This window comes from Lepisosteus oculatus, chromosome 20, assembly GCF_040954835.1.
Source record: "Lepisosteus oculatus isolate fLepOcu1 chromosome 20, fLepOcu1.hap2, whole genome shotgun sequence".
NCBI classification, from domain to species: domain Eukaryota; kingdom Metazoa; phylum Chordata; class Actinopteri; order Semionotiformes; family Lepisosteidae; genus Lepisosteus; species Lepisosteus oculatus.
In genome coordinates, this window is record NC_090715.1 from 10,658,527 (window position 1) to 10,681,255 (window position 22,729).

General features: G+C 38.5%; 1 protein-coding gene across 5 annotated transcripts in view; it reads left to right on the top strand.

Annotated features, from left to right (window-relative positions):
• Positions 1 to 22,729, top strand: part of LOC102690441 (polyamine-modulated factor 1-binding protein 1) — a 150,729-nt gene that overhangs the window by 64,631 nt on the left and 63,369 nt on the right. The window lies entirely within an intron of this gene.

Below are 22,729 nucleotides of genomic sequence, written 5' to 3' on the forward strand. Positions count from 1 at the left end.
AGAAGTAAAAGCTTTGGTCCCAGTACTTGCACTGTTATTGAACTTCTGGGAAGTTCACCACAGTGGAAGTAAAGAATGTCAGCTTGGAAGAAGGAATGAGAACCAACCGCATGATTAGAGGAAGTAGGGACCCTCAGTCTTACTCTGGGAATTGGAGATCGTAAAACAAGCAGTTTCTCCCCCACCTGAAAGGATGAGCCAACTATCTCTTCATATTCACAAGCAGCTGGCACATAGCCCAGAGAGGGTGGGAGTTAATTTACTGTAATGAATTGTAATATTGTGCAATTTTAATCAGGGAGTAATTCTGCATAATTACCTTATAATTTCGGATAGGATTAGATTGTAATTACAGCTGTGGCTGAAAGGCAAGAGTTCAAGTGAAAAGCTAAATAGGACTGCAAATGAAGTTCTATACTTTTATCATTGTATTTCATATAAAAATATTGAAAAAATATAAGTACAGTCCTAGGTCACATGATTAAAACATTTCAATTTGCGAACCCTTCATGGATAGGTCTGGCAGAGTTGAGACATTATGAAGAGGATTGGCCTGAGTTATTGAACTGTGACAAGATTACAAAGCGTTTTTTCTCTTTAGTTATACGTTTTTGACCTGCAGTCATAATTGTATGTATTGTACACTTTTTTGCTCTTATGCATTTCAGTACAGGATAATGGTATTTATTTTTGCCGTTGAGGTAGCAAAACATTTGTAAGAAAAACATTTATGAACAAAATTTTGGGTTCAAAAGCTGAAACCAACTTCCAAGCCATGTTGTTGAAACGAACTCTGTGAGATCCTTTAAGGAACACCTGGATGGAATCCTTGGATCATTAAATTACTACAGTACCTTCCAAAAGAGTACTAAGGGCAGGTTACCCTTTACTCTCATTTGTAACCTTTCTTCTCCTGTTAAATAGGCACTTTGTGACTATATGGTAGCCCAGAAAATCCTCCTAAGCATTTGTTTTGAAGTGAGGCACTTGGGAAAGATTGGGAGTTATTGATGAAAATGATGCAGGCTGGCCTCAGGATTCAGAGACGTTGTCAAGTCTGTTGCTTCTGTCCTGTACCACCCCCCCCGCCGCCAACCCCTAGTCCTCTGCTCCATCCCCAACACCAGCGGAAACACATTTGGAAGGAGAGACAAAGTCACACAACATTAGTTTGGTGGTGGCGGACAGAACAGAGAGCCATTACTCTTCTGTGACAGTATCAAAGAGGCCGGCAGAGCTGGGTGCGCCTACCCTGGGCTTTCGCTCGCCACGCGCCGCTCGCAGGAAATTGCCTCATACTTCAGCAGGCAGGAGGTGACACGCCTGCGACACCCACACATGTGTCACTTTCAAAAGCCAGGGCCTGGGTGGGACTCAGCTCCTATGTCAGCGACCAATTCTGAAAGGGAAAGCGGAGCAATTGGTGTAGATCAGGAAGGGGAAAAGCAGAGCGCCACAAGAAGGGAGTCAGTTTTGGGTGGAAACAGGCTAAATGTCACCTGTGAAGTGGAAAGAGCCATGGTAATGTTTGGTTTGATTTCGCGAGGGGGTGAGCGGAAGTTAGCCTAAGCTGCTATAGTAGCGAGAACAGCCCTGCCACATGTTCATCAGGTTGGGGAAATGACACCCCAGTTAGTGCTGCAAAGTGTTGAACCCAACAGTAAAGCACTCCTGTCCCCCCTGCTCTTATCTCGTATCCGAAACGTGGGTTTGGAGAGGCAAATGAACGCTTTGAAAACAGTGGAGTGCAGTTGGGCTTTTAACCGGACATGCATGAGTGTACAAACAAAAACAAAAATCAGTCTGCTATATACAGTTACTCTAAGATGTATACAGTAACAGGAGAAGGACAAGCAATACTTCTGTCGGTTTATTATATTTGACTATTCCTTACTGATATCACTTTTTAGGGGTGTTGAAGCTGGTGTCCCAGAGTATTTAGCTGGTAAACAACAGGAAACAGTAATTAGTGTATTGGGGTCTTAGTTTTATTCTGATTATTATTAGACCTTATTCCTTATTTGCTTTCTTGTGTTAGGTTGTGATGTTCTTGTAAATGTGCCATTCATTTGTTTCTCTTACCCGAAGAACACAAAAGGCGGAAGCAGATGACAGGTGAGCTCCTGCCGGAGTTAAGCCCGTTTATCATCTTCCAGTCCCCCCCCCCCCACTCCACCAAACCCTAAATATCCTCCCCCATCTTAGAGCTCTCGAGAAGACGAGTGTTTATTACTATTCAAAACCAGCCTTTGTTGTGATTGTCTCTCCACTTTCTCTCCCTCTCCCTCGTTCCACTCTCCTTTCATTCTGTGCGAAGCAGGGGATTGCTGCAGCCGCTGCAGTGGTTTATGATTAGGAAGAGAGAGAGAGGGCTTCTCGGCAGGGCTCTCTGTTTTATATTCATCAAAAGGGGTCGCTTTGATTTGCAGGTTCTTTGACGTGACAGCGCAGACTGCAGAAAAGCCAACTAAATCGCACACTTACTCCAAGCTTTCACAACTCAGCCCAGCCCCACCCCCACACCACAAACCTGCCTTTTCTGCTTTTTTATTATTGTTAATATTTCTACCTGGATTGCCAGGGCTTTTTGATATTGTTCTCAGACTCACTGACCTGAGAAATTGTCCTTCCCTTGAGCAAAGACTGCGGTGAATAGCAAATGGCCGGTTGTTTGTTTTGTAATAGATCCAGCCTAAACTAATTTCTTTAATCAAACCCTGATCTTCTGAGATGTGTGACTACCCCCTCCTGTGGCTGGATCTTCAATGCAAGTGGGTGCCACTGTCCATCGCTATTCAGTCAGGGTGCCATACCGGTCTCAGCCTCAACGTTTTGCCTTTTTTATTCTTTTGTACGTTTCCATGTTGGCGGCCTGTTCTGCTATCCTCAGCTTTATATTTTCCATCTCAATCTTTAACTCTTGATTGAATCTATCAGTAATAAAATATGTATGTAGCAGTTTTTCCCCTCTTTCTCCTGGTTTGTGTCATTTTATGTGTTCCTTGGCAGAACTGAGGTTTCATCATTTTAAGTGACTTTATCTGAAATGTACATTTACCTGCATAATCAAGTGCTATCCAAAATATTGTGAGGAAATTAAGATGAAGTTTATTGATTTGTTCATTAATTCAAATTATTCTTAAGTACTAAGGGACACTCTTTAAGTAAAATAGTACTTTCTTTAGTAGCCTTGAACGTGCTGCTTTACTTTCTTTAAAGAAGCCTTTTGTAAACAGGTTAACCAGACAGTGTTTTCTGTTTGTAAGAACACCCTCACAGATTGGACCAATTTGCTGTCCGATTTGAGACGCACTTTGATACAATACATTTGTGTTCATGTAGTGTGGTAGACTCGTATACTGTTCATGCTATGGGCTTCTGTGTGAGTCTGGTACACAGCGCCAGTGGGCAACTCTGTTCCCTTGGTGTGGAAACAAGCGCTGTGGTTTAAGTGTTAAAACCCTGTGGCTCAAGGGAGCTGTGGTGTTGTTGGAAGATGATAATAATCCAGTCCTCTGGAGAGCTGGTGCTGGTTATAAATACCGAAAATCTCTCAAATTAAAGCCAGTGGGAGGATGAACACAGCTAGCACACATGGTTCCACTTGTGGTCTGGTAGGGAGTCCCTAAGTGTCTTGTCTCACTATTGTTGCTCTACATTACATTTGGTCTGTTCTCTAGACATGTAGAGTACAGTATGTATGTTGCATGTGCTGTAGTTACATTTTGCCAAAATGCCAGGAAAAATGTCCTCTGTAATGTTAGTTTAACAACAGCTGGATGGAGCATTGTTTGTTAGTTTGTCCTTTAATGTCATTCGGCCCATAAAGATTACAGGGGTTCCTGTTATGCTGGATGTTGGTGAGACTGGGTTGAGGTACTATACTGTATGTGTTTCACTGAGGTCAGAGTTTCATGAGTTTAATAATAATGGAGGCCAGCATACATTATGCTCCTCATGCTTGGCTGTGAGGGGTATTTCACATGGAAACGGATGAGAACAAATCATTTTTAAAATCAAAGACCCCTTTGGTAATTTAGACTTAGAGACTTACCTGAACCACAAGAGAGTAATTCAGATATTACATCTTTTAGAAGGAATTACATCAAGAATACAATAGCATATTCTTGACAGAAAACAGTGTAAACAGCAAACATAATTGGAAAGGACCTGGTCTGTAGTACGGATCATTTCTCCGTTTTTTTCTGAACATGGCTGATGGCCATTGGTTACAGTTTTCAATTTCCAAATGCAGACATTACCTTACCACCATCAGAATTGTGTAATTTATGTATTTATTAATATCGGAGATTCAATTTAAAACATTCAGTTTAAAAACAAAATATTTTTTATCTTATTTTTATTTAATACACAGACTTAGTATTTAAGGTGTAAATGTAAAGAAAATGTGTTTTTCTTTTTACTTTTTGCTGAACCAGAGGTTTAGTCGTTGCAGCTCAGTCTCTGATGCCCTAACTCAAAACACACACAGCCTGATACACACACAGCACTCTTCTCTAAACAATGTACCCTTGGCTGCAGTGAACTGAAACAACACACGTGTTGTTTGAACAGAGACAGTGTGCATAGGGGAGCTGAGGAGGAAATTAACAGTGTAAATTATTAAAGCAATTTCCAGCTTTGCAAACATTGCTGGGAAAACGAAGCAAGCGACTTGTGTGTTCTGAAAGGTTCCTTGGAGACTGACTGCTTCAGTATCCCTGCAGTAGCCCCAGTAATAAGGTCACGTCACCCCTAGGTTAACCCTTATAAGACAGGAAGACACCTGCATTGTGTTTCACATACTCCAAAGAGTCAGGTTGTCATCAATCAATATAAGCAGAGGTCTGTAGCAAACAGACACTCCTGCTCTGACCATCACACTTGGAAATCTCCATTAATCTTGGTGAAGTATCAAGACAGAGACTAGTGATAGTGGCCTATCATTGACGGGCTGCGTTATAGCACCTCAACAGTTAGAAATAGCCAAGTACGACCCCCCAGATGGTCAATGACTTAGTCTAGCCCCCAACACACTGATGGCATGAAGGTATTCATTTGAAAGTGGGGCATATTGTTTCCTTTTTGTTCTGTGTGTTTGGGTTTTTGGTATTCACCAGGCTTGACATTCAACAGGTTAAATCTCCTCATCACCTGTTCTCAATCATCTTTCTCACTAATGCTCCTGATTTAGTACTTACGCAGGAGCCATAATCACTTGAATATATCACAGTCGATCTTGATCAATTAGTCAAAATAGTTCTAGATGCAGTACATTTAATCAATATTATTAATTCAGGTGCCTTTTCTGACTTTAGTGAGAAATGTATCTTTCAAATGCAGAATGTTCAGCGTTGGGGGAAAAAAAAATGTAAAAGCCCCATTTTACTGTCTGATTTTAAAACTAGATTTTTTATAAATGGAGCTAAGGGTTTATTTAGACTATTATAACTCTTTCATACAGTATTAGTCTGTTAGAAATGTATTCTGAGAGAAAGCACAAGCCTGGGTCAATTTCAGCACATGAAAAGGGAGATCTGAAAACCAGAAAAAGTTATCTTTTACATAGATATGACATTCAGAACATTTATTCTGCATAACTGAAGGTTCTGAACGTTGAAGTGTGTCTGTTTGTGCTCTTCTCTGTGCTGCGATAGAGCATTATCAGTAGAATGTGTTGAATGTGAAGGTCACTGGCTTGTGCAGTATGGTCAAAGAGTCCCTCATACAGGAATTTGAACAAATGGCCGTAATGGATCTGCAGTGCACATCAAAACATTTCAGAGCAGTTAAGTACTGTACATTCAAGTTACGCGGTTACATTTTTGCTCTTGACTTGCTTGACTAAGCATTGTAATGTATTCACCACCTTCCTTTTGCTGTGCTTCAAGTCACACAAAACAAAATGAAAAGGCTGTTCTGAATGCTTACAATATTCTCTTCATGTCAACAAGTTAATTTCATGCTTTTTTCACTGTTATCAAAGATCCAAAGCAGCTTCAGTGTTGAGTTATTACTGTTCTTTCCGTCTCGTTGTGCGAGATTTTTGAAGAGTTTATATTCTGAATCTAATTTTTGTAGAAGCCATTTATTCCCCTCTGTATTACACCTTATAATAAGGTGTAAAACACAGAAAAAATATATTATTGCTGGTCTTACCTCTCTTATTTTTTTGCTGGGAACCAGATAAGTGTGAAGTTTATAGGAAGCCGAAAGTACACTAGTGCTTTAATTTGTAATAATGCAGTAGTTATGCAGTTTAAGCTTCTTTAACACATTATCTTCATTAGCAATGCATATAGGTATTTTTCTACCTCTATACCCTTGCATTTTTCTACTTATCTGTATGATTTTTGTCTTTATATTATGAAATTGTACAGTATATCGATTAGGTCAGCACATTACAAAAGTACAGTAGGTGACATGCTTTGTGTTTTCTACATTTATAAAGATTTACAGTTAGTGTTATTAGTTTATTATGATGAATATTCTGAATAAATTATTGTTCCATTTGGTTGAGATTTTACGTATTTGAAAGGTGCATGGTTTCATCTTCTTCTGAAGTCTGTGTTTTTGATAATACTTGACATGGCAAGCTCTTGTCGGCAGCTTTTCTTTGTTCTGTCAGGAAATACTGCTGCCAGAATTTAAAAGCAATCAAAAGTTAAAGGGAGGTATCAAGTTCAATATTAGTCATCAGGTAAAGAATGAAGAAAATGCTTAGAAAACATGAGAACTCACTTTTCTATCAATAAATAACAAACAATGAAAACCCTCAAGTTCTTGTAGTTCAGATTATCAGTCATTTGGTGTTATTCTGTACTGCAGTCATACTAGACAGCTGGAGTCTTTAACTCTTCAGGTTGCCAAAAAGGGCCTTTTTGTGATAAAAAAGACCGAGTTTCTTTCATTAATGTTTAATATGTTTTTACAATGTTTAAAACAAAGCCTGTGTCCTTTTTGTCTATCCCTGCTACTGAGAGATGCTTTTCTCCACCTGTTCCAATCCTTCACTGCATAATCTCTTTTTCATTAGCTTCCTCGAGTCAATGTTCCAGTTATCTGCTGGGATTAGAACTAGGCTTCAGCTGGCTGTGCGGGCCAGAAAGCAGGACCTCGCCGTCACGTGCTGAAACCTTTTGTTCCAGTCAGCTGTTAGTGCAGGCTGTGAAAGGGAAACAGCCTTGAAATTGCTGCTTGTCGATAGTGTTCGTTGGCCGTGTGGGCACCCTGATATGTCTGTTCCACCGCCTCGTGTTTCTGGGGTTTGCTCTAACGTGGCTACTCTCTAATTAAAATAGCTATTATAATAAGATGAATCTGCCGAGTCGTTTTGCAGTGAGCTCTACAAATGCAGACACAGTTTATACAAAGTAGATAATTTGCCTAGTCGATTTATCAATATGTTTTTAATGAGATGGGTTTCATGAAGATGCACTGGTGAGGGAGTGAGAGATAGGTCTTACATGTTTCTTTTGTCTGACTGCGGACGTGATGTTATTTTGATGAGGGAGCAGCGGATGGTTCTCTTGTCTTGTCGAGATGCTGGTAGCTGCCTTGCATCCTGCCGCTTTCCCAATTTGACAGCTGATGGGATCTCAAATGAAATGTCGGCAAATCTGAATTGCCAGTGATAGATACAACGAAGCTCATTTCTCTCTCTCCCCCTCTTCTTTCTTGAACTCCCTCCCCCCCCCACTCGCCCACACCAAAACCACCACCACATTTCTCTTTTCTTTCTTTTTTTGTAGTTAACTGAATTTCCTGCGCTTGTGCACACACATTCCCCCCCCTTCTCAAATGTATTTGGCCGTCACGCATCAGACACTGCGGAAGGAGGATTAGCAGGGAATGGTAGAGTCATCATTTGTGTAACTGTAATGTGCCTTCTTCCAGGTTTTTACTGTATGATAGGTTCAAAGGTTGTGTCTGGATCTAAACCCAGGAGTTATTTTCCTCTAGATGTCATTCTTGCTGCTCACTTTCAAATTCTGTCAGGATCAGGGATTTTAGATGTACGTTTGCTATCACCGTATGAATCAGGATTTCAATATTTGGAAGGGAAATCTCTTGAGAACTGTATTCTTAAGTCACCATGATGCATACAACTTCTGTCCTTCAACATCCTTAGATTACAACTACTGTACATCTAGATGTAATTTATCCTGGTCCAGTTCAGTTAAATAACCATCTCAGTGCAAGCAACTTCTTCGAGCCCCTCCAATCTAGTTTCAAACAACTACACAGTACATAAACTGCCCTGGTTAAAGTCGCTAACGACCTTCTTAAGGCTTCTGATTCTTTTTCTCTTTCTATCCTTATCCTTCTTGACCTCAGTGCTGCTTTTGACACTGTTAACCACGATATCTTGCTTTCTAGTTTTGAGACTGTGTTTGGAGTTTCTGATCACTGTCTCTTTGTCTTTCTTGGCAGTTTCAGTTCTGAAATTGGACTTGTTAAGTCTGGTGTTCCTCAGTGCTTGATACTGGGCCCCTTACTTTTTAGCATTTACACGTTTGAGCCTGATCAGCTATCAAACTAAGTTATCATTTCTACGGTGATGATCCTCAAATCTGCGTCCATACTAAACCAGACTCAGAACTTCTAAACTCAAAACCTTCTTCTTTTGAAAGGCTTTTATTTAACTAGTTTTGAGTTTGCCCCTTTGCTTTTATACTGTATTGTAAACCCTCACTGAAACTTGTGTAATTCTGCTATCTCCTCTCATTGTGTATTTTTTTCTTTGTAAACTTGTGCAACCTTTAGTGATTTTTCAAAATAATTTACAAATATGCAAAATCAGTCTTGACAACTACACCATTAAAAACAGAAACACAGTAGGAGTAATCTAATGTTTTCTGAGGCCTGGATCTCCATACATGACACACATTCATATTTCTGATACAGTGTCCTACAATCAAATACTATTCGTATTATCTGAGAAAAAAAGCAACCAGCTGCAGCAGATCAGTGTACTTCTGCAACTAGAAAAATATTTGACAAACTTTTCTTTCTGTAGTGGCAAGTGAAACACATATAAAAGAAGTAGAAATAAAACAGTATTCCATAAAATAACTGAACACAATTAAAATATGAACCTTTCAGTTTTATTGCAGAAGAGGCAGAAATATGGCTTTCTGATCAGTACAACTTTGTAGTGCAGGAGTTGAATGGATAAATTCCAATGATTTTATCATCACCTGAGCCTATTTACTGTAGGTGTGTTTTATCATTTTTATCCATGTCTTCTTGCCCAGTTTGGGGATACAGCCTAATCTGTTCATTGCTTGGGTGTCTTCCACTTCTTCATGATTGACTTCACAATGCTCAAAGCGATATTTTAGGGTCTTTGAAATGCTTTTCTACCGTTCTCGTGATCTCCTGCCTTTATACAAGTTTATCCCACAGCTAATTGAAAGCCCCTTCATCTTCATGGTTGAATCTTTGCTTGAAATTTACTGCCTGACAGATATTACAGATATAGACCGGTGTATTTATTCTAAAATCACCTGAACCACATTTGTTGCACATGGATAGAGGCCACCAATAACTAATCGACTAATTGTGTGGATTTTTAAGGTAATTTTGTGCATCTGAATAGAGTTTCGAATACTTATGTATTCATGATTTAAGTTTTCCCCTTTCATTTTATCATTTTTCTTTTCGAACTAGATGTATGGAGGTGTGTACCATATATACTGTAACAGATGTGAATTACTTCTTGAAAGTCATTACTGCTGACTTTAAAGGAACAAACTATGAAAAGCATGCAAGGGTATGAATACCTTTGCATGGCACTATGTACTGATTAAAAATCAAGCTTTTCAAATGTGTTCTAAAAATGTAAAAATGATATGTGAAGAAGCGAAAATACTGCTATTAAATCCTATTGAATTGTATTGAAGACAATTTTATTCTATACTATAAAATACATACATTTTCATACAGTATGTAGGTGCATGCAAGTAAAATGCGTTATTTGCAACATTTCAAGGAAATATCAAAGTCAAAATATCTTCACTGTTGATTTTAATGAAATACAGCCCTTAGTCTTAGTGGTGCATTCCCTAGACGATGCAGGTTTAAGGGACATTGCTCAAAATGACATTTCATAACTGCACTCTCTCATTCTTATCACAGAAGCCTGGAAACTTCTCTGGCCAGTCTCATACTGAAGTGATACGCTGCTGCAAGCACAGAACATTCTTCTTTTTTATACATTCATAGCTAAATATCAAGTCATAGCATAGCTAACGTGGATGGCATTCATATGCATTTACATGGTTCTGCATTCAGATTTGTGAAATGCTGAGAATTAATATTTATTGGCATAATTAAAATAAATAAGGTATATATTTATGTATCTTGTTGGCACTTTTTGATTTTGTTGGCAAGGTTTTTTTTTAATTATGGGAACCCCTTAATAACAATAAATAGCAACTGCAAGCATTAAAAATAGCTAACACGTTTATATTATTCTGCCATTTGTTTTGGTGTGCTCCTGTGAGTTTGTATATACAGGTAATGATTTCAGCCTATGAGTGTGGCTGTATGAGTGCAGTGCCTCTTTACAGTATTTCAGTCCATAAACAGGCCTTTTTCTTTGCTAAATATCTGAATCCTCTTGTATCACAAAGGAAGAGACATGCCTATGCGCACTGTAATTACAGAGACATGGTCTGTAGTTAGTCACATGGAGCCTGCTCGGAGAAATAATAGCACTTCTTCCAATTCTCCTGTGTGTTGACGCTCAGTGACAATGGCATTCATTTTGAAAAGGCGCGTTTCTCTGTCAGATGAGGGACAGCGGTACTTGGGTTTTATAATGAGCCTCTGTGGCAGACTCAGGTTTAGTATTAAAGGCACATCTCTTCTTTTAAAGGTAGTAAAGAATGTTAGGATGCGGTGCAGTGTTTATAGCATTCTCATTGCTTTCTCCTGCTGAGTCCTGTGCCTGGAAAGTTACTGCAGGTTCTCACTAATCACTCGCACAGGGTCATCAATCAACAGGACCACTGCTACCATAGTTACTATACATTCTAGACTGGAACCTCAAGAACACAAGCTAAGACTCTTACAGTCACCATTACAATGTAAGTTTAGTGTATTCTCATAGAAATAGTACTACTGAGTAGCAATGTACATTATTCATTGTTCATATTTGCATGACAACCCATAAAGACATTGATTTCTGTATAGAAGCTGGTCTATAATCAAATATTCCATCATAAATTCTGTTGAGGGTGACAATGAAACTAGTTTGTATTGAGCTCTTAAACAATAGTCTCCTTTATTATTATAGTGTTGCATTGGAATGATAGATTTGAGAAGGATTATTATGTTTAAAAACATTACAAAATGCTGAATTGAAGATGACCTAAGCAGATAGAAACTGTTTCAATAACAAATTCAAAGTAAAATCATGTCTGTCACAGATGATTGGTTCTTGAATCACTGGACACTAGAAATGAGCTATAGGCAGCTTTTATACATTTTTAGATAAGGATTGTTTGAGTTTGTTCCATTAGTATTATTACATGCCAATGTATCCTAAGCAAATGTTCGGTACAAATTTCTGGGGTTTGCAGTCACACACAATTACCACATTGAATTAGAAAATTGTGATTTTAACCTCTGAACTTCATTGCCAAAATCAATAAGTCAATAACTGGACCTATTAATGGTTTTAACTAACTGTTAAGACAACTCAGCAGAGAATTTCACTAAAGCATGGCTTTATTTACAAACCACACAAACTACTTGGTTTTAACCAGACATGCCACTGGTGTAATGTTAATAGCCTTTTTTAAGAAATTAGTTTGTTGCTGTTTGCTTTCCACTTTACACCATAATTAGTTATTACTAACAGGCATGTACATACTGTATGGTTGTATTGATAACTATCAGAGCAATTGGACCAGTTGGTAATCAAAACCTTTTTAATTTGGAACAGTGATTTGCTTCCTCTCCGTCTTTTATGAAATGCTGATGGATATTTATACACTGAAATCAAGTATAAGTATCATTGGTAAAATTCAAAAGTAACAAAATATTCACTCCGTTTGTATAGTTAATCCCAGAAAAAAAAATTACAGTATACTTTCAAATTATACTTTGCAGGTTTTTATGATGCTGAAGATTTGGTTTTAAAGGCTTTGTAGGATACCTTTAAGAGCATGAGCATCCAAATGTATTGAAAGAAGATAGTTTTGTCTGTATCTGGTTAAAAAAGTACAGTAACAGTACATTCATGAACAGTGATTTGGCTGCATTTCTGGTAAGATACTTGTGCAATGAATTGCCATTTTAATGTTTATTTGAAGCTATTTTTTGCTGTGGCGTCAGCTACACTAAAATCATATGTGCTACTAAAGAAGTTTGAACTATACAGTCTATGGCACATTTATGAACAATTAAAGATACTGTACTGGACACGTTAGTTCTTTTTAGGTAAAGCCAAATACCTAGATGGCCAAGATAGCATGCACATTCATAGAACAAGCACATTCTTCCACATAAGCTTGTGAACATGATGGCAGTTGTTTTCCTACATGCTGTTGAAACATTGCAGTTCATTCAGGCACCAAAGGCCGTTTATTGCAGTTCACCACGAGACATAAACTGAACAATTCTTCAAACTGGTTGACTGCAGCTCTAGGTTTTTAAATGGATCGAACACTCAACAATCCCAAACACCCGAGGCCGCTGTAGAAAAGCAAAACATATACAGTAACGCACATTCTGCCTGTAGTACTTGTGTATGCGTCCTGCAAAACAGTGTAAGAGCATGCGCAGACACAAACAAAAGATGAGGGGGAAAGAAATAAGCTGCAGCACCACATAAGACAAGTGTCAGCGTGTCCTCTTTGCTGGCCATAAAAATTAATTAAAGAAAAGGAATTTTTATTGCACTCTGCTGTTGAACACGAGCACCCGGGAGGCGTTTAATAATAGCCTTTCCTGGGGCTGCTGTCAGAGGGAGAGGGGAGTCCTGAATAATGTGTATGAGTGTATGCTTGGTAGTGTGTGTGTGTGTGTGTGTGTGTGTGTGTGTGTGTGTGTGTGTGTGTGTGTCATTGCAGGTAAAAGTACTGACGATCTAGAACCGAGTGTTATACTGGATATTGCCCTCCCTTAAAAGGTGACCAAAAGCTCTTTTAGGTTGTTTGGTTGTTTTGTGGAGTTGGAGCAGACAGAACGGTAAATTGTCATGTCATGAGAATATTTTTTTTATCATTGTAAAAACACAGAACAGGGTAAGGGTATAAAAACACTTCAAAGAATATTAGTTAATGAATATCTTTGAACATGGTAAAGATGATCATTAAGGAGGGAAAGCACCCAGACACTGCCTAAATCAGGCTGTCCCTCCAAACTGCGCAGCTGTACAGAGGAGGAAACTGGTTAAGAAGGCCACTTTGAGGCCCATGATGACTTTGAAAGAGTTAAACAAGAGTCAATGCCAAGGCGTTGTGCAGTGTGCAAAGTTGTAACATACCAAAATGACTTGTGGCTACTTTGCTTAAGAAGATTCTTCTACCTATTAATTAGCTATCAATACATTTTATTATTTTCTCTTTCATTTTTGCTGCCATCATTTTTGTAACCTGTCTTACCTTTCAATATATTCAGCCGAAGCATTCAGGGGTTGAATAAAATTACATTTCAAAATTGTGTGAATCTCTTTGAAATTTTAAATAATAGGAAGGTTGCAAATACTTTTGCAAAGCACTGCAAGTTGCCTCTTCAAATTTAGCATTTTTCATTTTGTGTCCCTAGTTCAGTTTTTTACTACCTGTAGTATGCGAAATTCCTTCCCCAATCTTTCATGTGTTGCCCAGACTTAAATTCTATTTAAATGTGTTTAGTTTTTGTTGGCTGTTTGACTAAAAGCAGTTTGCATATCTTCTTGCAGTGCATGAAACATATATCAGGTTTAAAGGAAAACTAGATGAAACAAACATACATGCACAGATGCACACAACACATACTAAGAGATAATGGAGAAAATATTAGAATTAGTGCTTTTTTGTCTAATTTCATATCTAATGCTTTTGTGCACTGTGTACACATACACTGCATTTATTTAAGCTGAAAAGGTAGATTTTATATCTAGGTTTCTATGCAACTTCAGTTTTAATTACCAGCACAGCTCTACAACAAATGAAGAAGAGAAAGAGAGGGGAGACTGGGAGCAGAGCAGCAGTAAAGGATGCATTAAGCAATTAAAGTTAGGGCCCACAGAAATGAAATGAAATGATGCAGTGATTTTTCCAGTAATTGCCTTAGCTATCACTTGTGATCACAGGGGAATGAGCAGGAGAAGGGAGAACAGAAGCGATAAGCTTTACATCAGCATTTTATACTGACAGACACCTTTAATACACACATGCGCACGCGTGCACATACACACAGGCTTGTACTGTACAAGCCTTCACACACACACACACACACACACACGACCCCCACTCATGCGGCGATATAATTATGCATGCTACGTATGCATAAATATTTTATGAAGAACACATCAGTTAACACACTGCAGTATTTGTGAGCTTGAATGGTGGGATTATGTAAAAACTGCTTGCAAGTTCATCTATGATTTATCTCATGGTGTAGTGATTCTGCAGTGTGTTTTGCAGTTAAAAGCATTTGTCTCGCCTGTCTATTTGAGATAAGATACCAAATTTCTCCTACGGTGCACGAGCTCATGCCTCATGCAATGCCAGTTTTTAAAGGAGCAAGAAAAATGTTTGTTGGTTGTTTTTTTTCTCTCTCCAACACAGATGTTCAGTGCAAAATGAATGCTTTGCATTAACCCACCTTCGATTGCATATACAGTCCCTTGCAAAAATATTCAGATCCTTCAAAATGATGCATACACTTAAAAAAAAATTCAACCTCTTAATGCTCAATTTGAAGACATTGAAGTGTAAGGTACTGTAAGTTACAATGCAGTCAGTATATTCTCACTAAAGAGAAATCTCAAATATGTAGAACTCATTATTTGTGGAAGCAACTTTTGCACCAGTTATACTGTAGCTGCATGCTCCTGGGGCAACTCTACCGTCTTTGCACACTAGTTTGGTGCAATTTGTTCTCCATTTTTCTTGGGAGGTTTGCTCAAGCTCTCTCAGGTTGCTTGGGGATTTCTTATGGACAGGACTTTTCAAGCCTTTCCCAGATTTTCAGTAGGAATTGCAAAAGTGGGGTCTTTGACCTGGTCACTCAAGGCCATTCACTTTCTTATTCTTAATCCACTCCACTGTATACAGTACATTGCATTGTGTTTGGCTCATTGTCCCACTTTAAAAATCTTCAGGAGACTGAAAGAGGTTTTCCTGCAGCGTTGGTCTTCATCATCCATTTTTCCCTCAGTGTTAACAGTGTTTCCAATCCCTGCAGAGGACAAGCATCTAGATGACACCACTGTCTTCACTGCATGGATGGTGATAACTGGGAGATTTTTTCTTGTGACCTCTGCTCCAAGCTTAACACTTGGCATTTAGAGCAAAAGATTAATATTTGGTGTTGCCTTTTGCCACATTTTTGCAGCATTTTGGATCAAGATGAAGTCTAATAGAAATGTAATTTCCATTCATAAATATGTAAGAATAGACTTGTTGTCCAGGCGTAGTGTATGTACTATAGGTGCAGTAATATTCAGCTGTTTGGGGCAGGGTCTTTCTTTCCTGCAAACACCAGGGCTGTGATGGGGCTTGGAGTTTATGTAACAGGCAGTGACCTGGAAAGTGCGCTCACCAGACACCTCATTTAATTTAATACATTGCCGCAGCAGTGGAAAGCGGTAGAAAGAGGGAGATAATCAAGCGCTCTGTTCCTTATAAATGTGTGCTGAGATGACATGGAAGAAATTGGATTTGAAAACCGCAAAGTGGAGCAGAATACAATTGATTCCACTCAAGTGATCGCCCCCTGATAAAGAAGAGTTTTTTTTTTAAAGAAGAAAAAAAGCTGATGAGTTTTTCAGAAATTTAATAGCTAATGTTAAAAAGAGTTTCTTTGAGTCTTATTTTTTTCTCTTCTCCCTTTCCATCTAATGTTACTGTATACCAGTTTTCTTCTATGTAAAACAACATGTGCCTAGTAAATGTCATTGTGTTTTTGTGCCTTACATCATTATGGTTTTCTACACAAAAGTGTCTAGGATGCTGTGTACAGTAACAATAGTTTTGCTAATGATCCTCTCATTTCCCTAAACTAAAGCCCAGGGATCTCTCTGTTTACTTTTAACACAAATTTGGAGGCTTGTGTGTTTAATCACCTGCACTGTTATGTAGAAGAACAGTGTACAAAACAGAATCCCGGAGCTTCATCACTGTCCTGTTATGCAACACATACAACTGGACTATACTGAGTCTTGCAGTTACCTCTGGGAGGGGTTCCTCTGTGAGTGTTGTTCTAATTTTTTTAAACTCCACAAGGTAAACAGTTGGTGTCATGAACACATGGAAGGCGGTGAGGGAAAAAACAGTCCCTCGCAGGAATACAGAAAACAGGTTGCCAGCTGCCTTCTGGGAGGTGATCAACTGTCCCAACTGCCCTCGGGGAAGTGATCTCAAGTCCTCCTAACTCCCTTGTACTTGTACTGTGCGTCAAGCCTGCTCTTGTCTGGTACTGACGGTGTTGTTCCCAGTTACGTTTGGGCCACCAGACTGGAGGAACACTGAGGACCATAAGGATGACACACTTGTTTCATTGCTTTTTAAACCCTTAAGAATTAATTATAAATGATAAACCACAAAGCAAGTTTTTGCTCACTTTTGTAATTGCTTTACACTTTTGTAAGTGCTGAGATACATGTTTGATCATCTCTTCAACTGTGCCTAATCAATTATTTCACTAATGAAGTATTTTAATGTTTATGCAGTGGTCAAAATCACTTGTTTGTATTACAGGTAATCAAAATTAACATTGAATCATTATATATAGTTCTAAAATAAATTGTATATAAATCTTTGGTTAGATAAGAAAACTGGTTATGTGAATTACAAGGTGATTATTGATGTGTTGTTGATGTTCTATCATAGATACAGACATTGTTTATCTGTCGTTGTTTAGAATATTTCTATCTATAGATACACATTGTTCTATCAAATGTAATTCAAGAACCATCCATGTTCAGGTCAAAAATGTTTAAATGAAGATTTATATAATTATAATTCAATTTGCGATATGTATTCTTAAAACGTGGACTGGAATATATTGGACACATTAACAGTATGAAAAAATTGTTTAATTTAACAAATGGACACTGCAACACAATGAGTTATTGGTCTGCTTAAAATATGAAATTTATTGCAATTAAAAGTATGTATTCCTAAAGGATGGATATATATATTTACATTTTGTAATTTCTTTATCGAGGTCATCACTCAGTTTCAATTTTTGTTGCCCAAATACCCCTGGGTTGATGAAACTAAAAGACAATTGAAAATTGGAAAACAGGAGAACATAACAGTCCCATTCGCAGAGAAGTCCCTGATCCACAAGTAGTAAGACATTGTAATGAATGCAGTCTTTTTATTTCCATAATAAAATGTATTAGTAGTAAACAAAAAATGCCCTCCCAACCTCCCCCCACAAGGTAGCATGTACAGAGGATTGTTTTTCCATTAGTTTTCATATTGTGCATAACGTGTATATAAATTGTGATTCATGTTTTTAACATCTTTGGGCCACTTGGAAATGATGGTAGTTGATTAGATCCATCTGCATTTATTTAATTAGCTCTTTGTTCTGCCTCTCTTATCACTTTAATTGCTTTTTACTAAGGATTTGCTGCCGTACCATTGAGATTTTTATCTTCGTGGTCCCTGTTCTGTCTGTCAGACTTGAGTGGGTTTTAAGTAAAAGTCAGTACAAAGAAACGAGCAGTTTAAGAATGTGTGTTTCCGTTTTGTTTTCTGAGCTTATCCCTGGTTTGTTTGATTTGGACTTTTTGGGGCTCAATGCCAACTCGCCTGGGAGATGGTGGTTTGATAGCATCAAAGAGATCTGCTGCAAAGACTTGTACATTTAATGTACATGAGGGGGCAAAAGTTGCTGAGAAGAGATTCGTGTTGGATATTTATAGAGCAACAAAACCTTATTTATTAAACACAAATATTAAATTTTAGTCCATATCTGTTTTATCTTAACTCATCATTTCATTGGCTGTCCCTCACAGTCCAGAATAATTGTCTTCCATGAACCAGGAGCTCACTGATAAAGCAAATATGGCATAAGCACACTCTCTGGCAGGTGGAACAAGTGTTGTTAGGATACGTTGAATTGTGTGTGGTTCCATCTAGTCATGTCTAGTGCTCTTTGATGCTGTCTTATTGTTTCCTCATTCTGACAGCTTTGGTTCTTTTGGGCTCCTTCCCAGATATCCTTTCTCCATCTGCTTTGGTCAAGAGTTTTAACTCTCCAGGAAATTATATTGATTTTGCAGTTTTTCATATATTCTTTTGCTTTATCTTTAAAACTCAACTTCTTCTCAGCTCTGGTTCAGCTGTGTTGGCTACGTTGAGTGAACCTTTGGGAGCCTGGAGTCAGACAGCTGGACAACATGACCTTTCCTGCCCAGTGGAGGTGATGGCTTCAGAGCTTGTGGTGTTGTCTGGGACAGAACATTGATGTTAGTGCCTCTTTCTTCCCACTTGACATGTACAAATATCCTGCAAACAACGTAGGGATATGACTTCAGCCCTACTAACTGTCTCCTGCATGTTGTCCATGTTTCAGCCCTGTACAATGAAGCAGGAGTGGTGATTGCTCACTAAAGCATCGGTTTGGTTTCAGTTTTGGTGTTGGGGTCCTCAAGTACCAGCTTTCTTGAGAGACCAAATGGTGCATTTGTACATTACAAGCGATGCATTCTGCATTCGCACTCAAGAATCCAGTTCAGTGACACTTGGGCAGGTACATTTGCAGCCTGCTGATGCTGCACATGAAGTCCAAGTTGTATCTTGTGTGCCTCAGTAAATATAGTAAGTTGAATGTTGTCTAGTTCCCCTGTAAAGGGACTTACAGCACCATTGTCAGTGTATTACAGCTGGATTGTTGGAAAATAAAAAAATACATTTGGTAACTCAGCTGAAATGCAGAAGGATCTGGTTCACCAGTGGAGCTTGACACTTCAAAAGATGGAAAATAGACATTAGGTGAGGATATGCCTTGTTTGACTCCTGTCCTGAATTATGTTGAGGTATTACAGTTTGAGTTGTTCATTGATAAACCTGTTTTTCTAATTTCAGTATGACATGCAGTATATGGTTTTTGCTTATGCTACGTTGAAAGGTTTGAAACTGTGTATTCCTGTATTAGTGGTTTTAAATTGATTAAAGTGTTCTTTTTCATTCTAATTATACAATAAACTGTAGCCATAGGGACCTATACAGTATATATATATAAATGCATTCATACCACATAGGTGTTTAAGAAGCAATTGAAAACATTTTTTATTTGCTTGATCAATTTAAAAAATATATATTTTTAATGAAACAAAATGACCAATGTCCTGTTTTCAAATCAGACTTAAATTTAAAAGTGAAAAGATCAGTATCCAAAAGAACAAACACTAGTCCATGCATTTGATGCAGCTATTAGTATTCTTTTTATGGGTCAGCACCTCGATAAATTTAAGCAAGGCACTGCACATATGTTTTGAATATGAAGTGTTTAAGTAGTTGAAGTGCGTAAGAGAACATACCCAGTGATGTTCGAGAAAACTGTGCGCTCTCTTTTTGGTCATTTATTTTTACTCCTCATGCTGAAGAACTATAGTGCTTGATTTTTGTATTCTGTACTACCAAGACTCTTAAAGGAAAAGTGTTAACACACGCTCCCTTGTTCTCTGTCTGCACTGTTCTATGTCCACAGTCAGTGTCTGTACATAAGCCTTTCACACGTGTAAGCATGCTACTGAAACATGTCTGAACAGGGCACAGGGGGTCCTGCCTGTGTCTAATTGTAAGAGGGCACTGCATTGTAACTGGGACTTATCCCAAACTGCATAATCTCCCTTTGTGTGAGTTATTAATTAGTGTTAACATTAGGGTCTTGCTGATTCAGGGACTTATTTTGCATACATAGCCTCCTGCGAAACAACATGCTGCTGCTCACCAAAATAAATCCTTCAATCACATCAAAGAGAAGTCTGGCTAAGCATGTTTTGGAATTGTTTTAATCTATTAAGCATTTTATCTTCAGGCATACAGCCCCACAGTGGGTAAACAATATTAATTGAGATGCGTGTCTCACATGCCAGCTGGTATGGAGAAATCTGCTTTTCGTTAAAAAAAAGGTCCTAACAACTGCATGAAAATAATTTACTTTTACCCTCACCTGTACATGTCTCGGGGATGAAAGATTACGTGTCCAATTTTTGGTTTTAATAGAGGTGATTGTTTTGTTATTTTAGTCTTCTAAATATAAAAGCTTTCTTTGCAGATTATCAAATGTTTCCAACTAGGGTAATGAGCACAGGGGCAATGTGTCAGAACTTGTATTCTTGCAAATAAAAGCAAGAATCATTAGTACATGAATAATTTCAATGATGGATGTTGTAAAATGTATTGATAAAGTGGATAAGTAAGAAGAAACCCATTATATAATCGCATCACAAAAAAGCTGCTCAGAAATGCCATTTAATTGCTTTCAGTATATACAGTAGGATGAGCGTTGTATTTAAGAAACTACATGGTAGTAAAGGAATTAAAATAATTGTCATTCATCATATGGTATCATCAGTTAAATATTTGTTGAATATGTTGCTTGGTCGGTGGAACAGACTGTGCTTCAGAGGCAGCACTAGCACAATTTTCCAGCATGTTTAAAAAACACTACATGAGCAGAATGGACGCATGTCAGAAATAGTGTAGATTCAACATTACAATCGGACAAAGACTAGGAAGCTAGTCTTTGTAGAGGGATTTAGGAATAGGATCCAGGACACAGGTATTAGGTCTCATTTTAGCTATTAAGTTATTCAGTTATTTAGACAGCATCAAGTGTAGTAAACATACAGAAGCTTGATGTTTTACACACATGGACGGAAAGTAATATGAGATATATTGATTTTCTGCTTCACGACTGGGGTTCTTTAAAGAGTCTGCAGGCTGCAAAACCTAAAATGGTTTTAACTGTTAAGCAACAAGAGTCTTATTTTCATTCCATGGATTTTTAAGAAACGTACAAGGCAATATAGGTGAGCAAATATGGCTTTTTGATGTTTGTTTTTTTCAATTCCCACGCAAGGCCATAGTCTTAGTTAAGGACCATAGTTCATTTCATGGTTTTGCAACACTTCAGCACTGAATAGTTACTTATGTATGTGTCAGTACTCAGAGACACACACTTAATGTCTGTGTTTGGCTGAGGAGCCAATAGTGTGAAACTACTATCTGTGTGATCAAGTCAGACTCCTCCTGAAAGCTGTGGAGAGTAACACTTAATCAGTCCTATCCAGTGCTGTTTGATGCGGTCTCACTTTCCTTAAGCTCTGTATTTCCTAAAGAAGAAATCTAGATTCGGGTGATTTTTTTTTTCAATTTTCACTAAACCCCATTCAATTTTTGCATTAGATTAAATTTAAAAATGGGAAATTCCAACTCCAGCTGTGGAATGAATCCCTGTTTACTCTTACTGTATGTTTCAGTCTTTGCATCTCATCATTCAGATGGATAGCCGATCTCATGGACTGTTTGGTAGACTGTTCCCTTTAAATCTGATGCATCTTTGCTGCACTAAAATAATTTATCCCAAGGAAAAAAAAACGGAGGCATTGTAATGGAGTAGCTGTCTGACTGAGGTCTTCTTGTTGGTACAAGTGTCTGAAGGCTAGTTTGGCAGCTGTTGAAGGCAGAAAATAGATGTGGGCAGTTTCATGTGGGTTAAATGAAAACATTTATACAACATTCAGCAGCAGCTGATTCCCACGCAGGGGAAGCGGTTACCCAGTTAGACGACTTTCTTTTAATTTCAAGAGTCAGCACCTGAGTGAGCATCAGAGAGTTTGGTGCTCTGCTCAACTCAAGGCTTCCTAACAAAATGGGTATACTGTACCTTAATGGTCAGACCAGTCGCTTGATTAGACTGGTTGTTTGAGTAGCCAGAGTCCATACTGAAATGAGTACTCAATTTTCAGTGATCACATATCATCTTAACCAGTTTGACCATTCTCTTAATCATGAGTTATTTATGCAATGGAGAAGATCGCATACACTCTTCTAACAAGGTCTTAATGGTTTATAGAGTGATTAGTATTCTCCTGGAGGTGAGAGAATCCCGGGGTTTTGTACTAATAGTTGGGCATTAGACAAGGGGAGGCGTACGGCTCTCTCTGCCACAGTTACGTTTAGCCACCACCAGTGAGAAACTCACTCCGAGGAGCTGGTTGGCTGTTGGGAAGGAGGTGAAAGCTCTTGAGTGGAGCTACAGTAGAGTGTACAGTCACTGGTTCGTCCTGAAGGCCCACTGACAAAAGTGAATCTGGGCTGGATAGGTCAAAACGTGAGAGGAAGGAAGGAAGAACCAAACCCGCCTGCTGCCAGTGCTGCGCTCAGCCCTGCTGACCAGTGGGGACCCTGTTACAGGCATGTAGAACTGCAGACCTGGTCTTCTCAATCAGACTGAGTGACCACATGTTCTCTTTTTAACCTGTATAACACCACCAAGCAGTGCGTGCATGGAGCATCATGTGAAGTGGCAGTTTTGCTCAATG